The sequence below is a fragment of the Pseudophryne corroboree genome, chromosome 5, assembly GCF_028390025.1.
Source record: "Pseudophryne corroboree isolate aPseCor3 chromosome 5, aPseCor3.hap2, whole genome shotgun sequence".
NCBI lineage: Eukaryota > Metazoa > Chordata > Amphibia > Anura > Myobatrachidae > Pseudophryne > Pseudophryne corroboree.
Window position 1 is genome coordinate 42,561,089 of NC_086448.1, and position 6,480 is coordinate 42,567,568.

The 6,480-nt window shown below is 43.1% G+C and overlaps 2 long non-coding RNA genes across 2 annotated transcripts; one reads left to right on the plus strand and one right to left on the minus strand.

Moving 5' to 3' along the window:
* Window positions 1-2,472: 2,472 nt before the first annotated feature.
* LOC134928765 (uncharacterized) lies at window positions 2,473-4,155 on the plus strand. Its single transcript, XR_010177991.1, has 3 exons — window positions 2,473-2,533; window positions 2,609-2,821; window positions 3,439-4,155. It is a non-coding gene; the product is annotated as an uncharacterized LOC134928765 (long non-coding RNA).
* On the minus strand, window positions 2,485-3,506 carry LOC134928764 (uncharacterized). Its single transcript, XR_010177990.1, has 3 exons — window positions 3,430-3,506; window positions 2,669-2,818; window positions 2,485-2,559 (listed from the first exon to the last, which is right to left on the minus strand). It is a non-coding gene; the product is annotated as an uncharacterized LOC134928764 (long non-coding RNA).
* Window positions 4,156-6,480: the final 2,325 nt, after the last annotated feature.

Consider the following 6,480-nt stretch of genomic DNA (forward strand, 5'->3'; position numbering starts at 1 on the left):
TATGGGGGTTATTCCGAGTTGATTGCTTGCTAGCAACTTTTTGCTGGCTTGCGATCAGATAGTCGCCCCCTATGGGGGAGTGTATTTTCGCTTTGCAAGTGTGCGAACGCGTGTGCTGCCGAGCGGGCCAAAATTTTTTTGTGCAGATTCTAAGTAGCTCTAGACTTACTCAGCCCTTGCGATCATTTCAGCGTGTCTGGTCCGGATTTGACATCAGACACCCGCCCTGCAAACGCCTCCCTGAAAGCGGTCAGTTGACACCCATAAATGCCCTCTTCCTGTTAATCACCGTGCGTTCGGCTGTGCGAATGGATTCTTCGTTAAATCCATCGCTCAGCAACAAACCGCTTTGTACTCAAACGACGCGCATGCACATTGCGGTGCATACGCATGCGCAGTTTAGCCGCGGTTGAGATGCGAAAAAGTTGCTAGCGAGCGATCAACTCGGAATGACCCCCTATATTGTTCCAAAATAAAACAAAAATGTTCATATCCTGAAGTATTTGACCAATTAAACCTGATTTATCTTGAGAATTGATCATTTCCTTATTGAAGGATTATGGCTAACATTAGACACATTGGGGTTTATTTACTAAGATTCGTAATTTTCAGAATCATGTTCAAGTTCAATCACGACTGACATCGACAGTGTAAATTTGCAACTTTTTGAATTGATTACGACTAATTTACTAAGCTGTCGTATTCGTATTTTCCGTATCTTCCGATGTCGATGTCATTCGTGCTTTTCTGCTGTAGATTGCGGCCGCGTTTGCTATTTCGCGGCCGCGTTGTTGTGTTTTTTTACGACTGCGTCACAAGTCTGTTACGGCAGTGATTTGGAATTTGCTGCCGCGTTTTTACTCCTAAGTTTCGTTTTCGTCACGCGGCCGTGATTGGTTGTATTCGTGAAGGAGGAGTGTCTGTGCATGTTACTATAAAAACGCCCCAAACACTCCGCACCTCGTGGGTTTAGCTAGTGGAGAGGAGAGAGGAAGGTGTAATTGGAGTTGGTGAGTTTGGTGGAGTTTTTGGTGGATTTGGAGAGGAGTTTGGTGATTGTTGAGTGCTGTACTGTGTGTGTTAGTAGTCTTGTGATCTTTGTAGTATTGTTTTTTCACAGTTTGTAAACTTTTTTGTCCTTGTTTTTTTTTTTCAGTCTTTTGTCATTGTTTGTGAGTGAGTGAGCGTGTGTGTTGGCTGTGTGGTGTGTAGTAGGAGTAGTGGAGGAGTGTGTTTTGTGTTTTCATTTTTCAGTGTTTTATGTTGTTTGTCATGTCCGACTCAGAGGTCAGTGTGGTGGCGGAGGTTAGTGAGGTGGCGGAGGTTAGTGAGGTGGAGGCTGGTAGTGAGGTGGAGGCTGGTAGTGAGGTGGAGGCTGGTAGTGAGGTGGAGGGGGGTAGTGAGAGGGAGGAGGTTAGTGAGGAGGAGGAGGAGGGGGTGCCTGTTGCTGTATTTTCCAGTGATAGTGATGGTGTTGTGGCTCCGCAGCCACGCACCACTACCAAGACTGGCAGGAATATAAAGTTCAGCTATGCTGAAAACATGGCGTTGGTGCGTGAGCTGATGAAGCACCATCGCCAATTGTTTGGTCAGGATGCTGCCAGGGTGTCCTCCCGCAGGAAGTCTGCCCTGTGGGGGCAAGTCATACTTGCTGTGAATAGTGAGGGTGTGGTGAGGCGGACAGAGGACACGTGCCGCAAGCGATTTTATGATATTAAGCGGCGTGTCAAGGCCAAGATGGCCAAAGAGTCCAAATCTGCACGGAGAACCGGAGGTGGGCCACCTTTACGTGTAAGCTATCGGGACTGGGAGGAGCCTGTGCGGGCATTGATTCCTGGCGAAGTGGTGTCTGCTACTCATGTCCGGGATTCGGACTGACCCACGCAGGATGGTAAGTTTGATTTGTAATATTGTTCTTAAAATGTCTGTAAAATGTAGATAATATCATTTTTAAAGTGTAAAGGATGCATTTTTTAACACAAAACAGATTGCAGGCCTATGCTCCCTTAAGGTGTGTTTGTGTTTAGAATGTGCTTTTTTCTCCTTGCTTTAGCAATTTTTTCAATTTAATTTAGTGCCAAAACATGTGCAGTGTTTTATAAAAAAATAATTTTTTTTTGGGTCAATTTTTGGCGATAATGCTTGAACATGTGTGTTTGTTTAAAATCAACAAAAGGTTTTTTTTTGAAACTAACTGAAAAGCGGGGCAATTTTTTTTACATTACATTATTAAAACATTTGCAAGTACTCAATCTCTGCAATATCTGAGGCAAAAATCTAATTTTTAAATAATTTATTGTGTGCCACATCAAGTACATTTTGAAATTCAACTCAAAATCATGAATCTAGAAGCTCTTAAGCTTAAATATTTGGTTTAAACAATACCTAATAGATGCTTACAGTACATTAATGGTTTTCAGTGGGTCATTTTTCTAAAAACATGGTAATAATGTTGGGGTCACTTTTTCAACAGTCACACAGACCAGCCGCCCAGACAGGCCTCAGACAAGTCAGGATGAGGCTGGGATTGCAGGTAAGTCTTCACTGTAGTCACATATTCTGTAAACACATAGAAGTACAAAATATTAATTTTAAATTTTGCACCTAGGTTCTGCTTCTGGAAGCCGACCTCCTGTAAGGCGGCCATCACAGGGCTTGGGCCACTTACCCAGGAGGCCAACTAAGACACGGCGTCTTGGCTCGGATTCAGCACCTCCATCATCCCCACCCAGGCGAAGACTTTCGGCAGTGTCACCCCAGCCACCACTGGCACTATTGGCGAGTTCGCAGAGTGATGAGCCCAGATCACCTCAGTTATCTGGTGAGTAAAAACATAAATTAAACACATAAGCAATAATATACACAGTACACTTAATATGTTGTTAGTTGGTTTGGAGTTTACATGTTTTCAACAACAAGCAATGTGATGTAACGTCTTCAATTGCTAAAGGTGCTTTAATCAAATTATATAAGGTCTTAGTGGATGGTCTCGACAACCTATTTGTAGGAAAATATCAGATTTGAGTAAAAATTAAGCACACACACGTTCACATTTTCCAAAAATATGAATACAATTAAATTTTGGCCCAAAAAAAACCACACCATTATAGTGTTCACACATCGCCCCTGTCCAGTATGTAGATGGCTTACTTGCTCTGCTCCTCTGGACTATACAGGTAAGTAGTCTATATCGTGGTGAGGGGAGGGAATCTAACAGTGTAATGGTGTGGAGGGGAGTTAGTTAGGTGATGAATATGCAAATCTGTCTATGTTAGCGCCTGTGTTGGTATATTTTTAACAATAGCTTTAAAATTGTTAAAGTTGTGAAAATCAAGTGTTAATAATTCAAAAATGGAGTATTATGAATGTATTAATGTGTTGCATTAGCCATGAAAATTTTAAAATAATAAAACATTGCATGTTGCCCACCCCATACAGAGCACAACTTGATGTCCGCCGTGGACCAGCAGGGCCCAGACCAACAGCCATCCATCACACTGCAACTTACAGCTGTTGACCCAAGCCTGCCAATACAGTTGCAGGATATACCCCAAGCATCCATCAGTCCCCAACTGGCACAAGCTCCGCCCCCAAGCCAAATTCCAGACGAATTTTGGGCCAGTTGGACAAGCCAACAGGCCCAAAGCAATGCCAGCCTGACCCAACATACACAACACCTTGCCAGTCTGCCCCATCATCTACCGCGTATTAGTCGCAACTCGGGCAGACTGATAGTACAAGTAGGGCGAATGGCTACCTCAATGGAGCAAATTAGGGCTGAAAACAGCCAAATGAATGCACATTTATCCCGCATTATAGATGAGCAACAGCGCCATCAGCAGGCACTCGTTCAGCTCATTCAACACAATCAAGTGGTGAATGAGTCCTTATCCAGGATTGTAGCCAGCCACACTGCTACTAACACTCAGCTGATTGCAAGTTTAAATAATTTGAGCAGCAATATTTCTATGATGGGAGCTCAGCAAGTAACCTCCAGCTCGGGGACCACGACCCCTATCCAAACGCCAGTAACCTCCCCTGTTCGGCGTTCCTCAAGAGCACGTGCCAGTGAGCCAGCACCCAGCACACACAAGCGAAAAAAATAACAACAATCTTTTTGGAAAAATAAATACAAAAATTTGTCTAAAAAACACATTCCTGTGTCCGTCTCCAAAATTTATGAAGCTGGTCTGTATGTATGTATGTATGTTTTTCCAGGGTAATGACTGTAAATGTTTTGTTAGCATCAACTAAGCACAATGGACACACCACTATAAACAACAAACAGTAAGTAACAAAACACACAATAGAAAGTAGAGCAAAGTGTTTAGTGAAGGATAATTACAGCATAATAAAACTGACCTGTAAAATATCGCAGGATCACTTCTTGACGTACCTGCCTCCCTACATTTGTACTCACACTGTCACCAGATGGATCTAACTCCTCTGCTTGCTGACTGCTTTCTCCCTCACCATGTGCCAGATGTTGACTTAAACACAGATTATGGAGAAAACAGCAGCAGAACACAATTCGAGTCACCTTTGAGGGACTATACAACAAAAGGCCACCAGATTTATCCAGACACCGAAAACGTGACTTCAGCACCCCAAAACATCTTTCTATCACATTCCGCGTAGCCTTATGTGCATGATTATAACTGTGTTCAGCAGGAGAATCAGGTTGGGACAATGGAGTAAGGAGCCAAGAGTAGCAGCCGTAACCCCCATCACCTGAAAAACATATATAGTCAACATTAGGACATATGTTAGATTATTCTTTCACCTCCTCCAAACTCTAGGTTGTGGTTAAAAGACAGACACACAAAACATTTTCAACATACCCAACAGCCAGCCATCAGGCATTTGTCCCTCCTCAAATTTCTCGAAGAGCGATGACTGACTGAGGATGAAGGAGTCATGGCAGGCACCAGGGTAACCTGCAACAACACTCATAATTTTTAAATTTGCATCACAGACCACCTGGACATTAGTTGATTGATCCATATGCCTATTAGTATATATATACTGGCGGCCCTTAGGTGATCTCAGCTGAACGTGTGTGCAATCTATGGCCCCCAGCACATTGGGCATGCCAGCAAGCTCATAGAAAGCTACCCTGACAGCACTCCACTCCGACTCCTCAGTAGGGAAGCAGATTGAGGCTTTAATGTGTGGCTCCAACACATCCAAAACCTGAGTGGACATTAAAGAAGCTAAGGTGAGTGTCATGTTAGGTATTCTCTACAATACTGTGGTGTTTCAACTTACACAAGCAACACTTAGCCATAACCGCATATGTATTTTTATACTCACCTGCATCAAATATCTTGAAAAGGTGGGCTGTGAGATCCCAATGACGTCGCCTGCCACAGCCTGGAAGCTCCCAGTAGCCATAAAGTGTAACACAGCCAGGAGTTTGTGTAGGCCTGAGACAGAGCGAGAGCGTGCTGTCTCAGGGTCTATGCCCAGTTTGACAAGGTCATACAGGTGGAAAATGTTGTTTCGATTTAGGCGGAACATCTGTATGACCCTATCATCGGACAATGCATTTAAGTTTAAACGCCCTCTAAATAAACGAGGCTGGCGCAGCCTCCGCGGTACCTGGACAACCTGTTGGCCATGTTCACTTACCTGGTCCTGATTCCTGGAAGCCTCATGGAGCAGTCTAACGTATCCCACAGCCAACAAAAAACCATTGCCACACACCACAGCCGCCATTTCAGAGTGAGAGAAGTTCAGAATGTGCCTGAAACACTTTTATAGGCCCAAAAAATCAGGTGTGAGTAATGGATAATTAAGTACACATGTAAACGCGGTTTCCAAAGGCTGGCGTGTTTTTTTTTAGGAAAAAAATGCGAATCGTAATTTTTCGCGGCCGCGAAAGCATTTTCGCGGCAGCAAATACAATTACGAATGGTTAGTAAATGACCGAGATTCATATCTAAACAGGCGTAATTTGACCGATGGTGTATTCATTCGTAATTTTGTACTTGGACTTGCAAAAAAATACGAATGCCCTCATCACTGCCGTGATTACTGTTTAGTAAATGACCGAGATGCCACTTTGAAGAAAAAACGCCATCTCGGTCAAAATCGGGAGCTTAGTAAATATACCCCATTGTAGGAAAGAGTTAATTTGCCTTCTTGTAAAAGAAGAAACGGTAGAGCTTGACTTTTCACTCCATTGTCAAATATTTCACTATGACTTTTTAGACTCCATGAGATATGCCATTGGTATTGCAAAACCATTAAAAAACCGCAGCACATGTGAGTCACAGCACATTTAAAATTTAGGTCCCCAAGCCGCGATGACAAGAAAAGTATTTCACTGTAGAATGTATTGCCTTTTTGGATATAGATTGTTAAATTTTATATGTGAAGAGCAAGACTAGATGAGTGTGAAAGTAGAAGAGAAAAAGTCAGCTATGCAACGGAACATTGTGAAAAATATATTGCTTGTCTATGTTCTACAGTTATCTC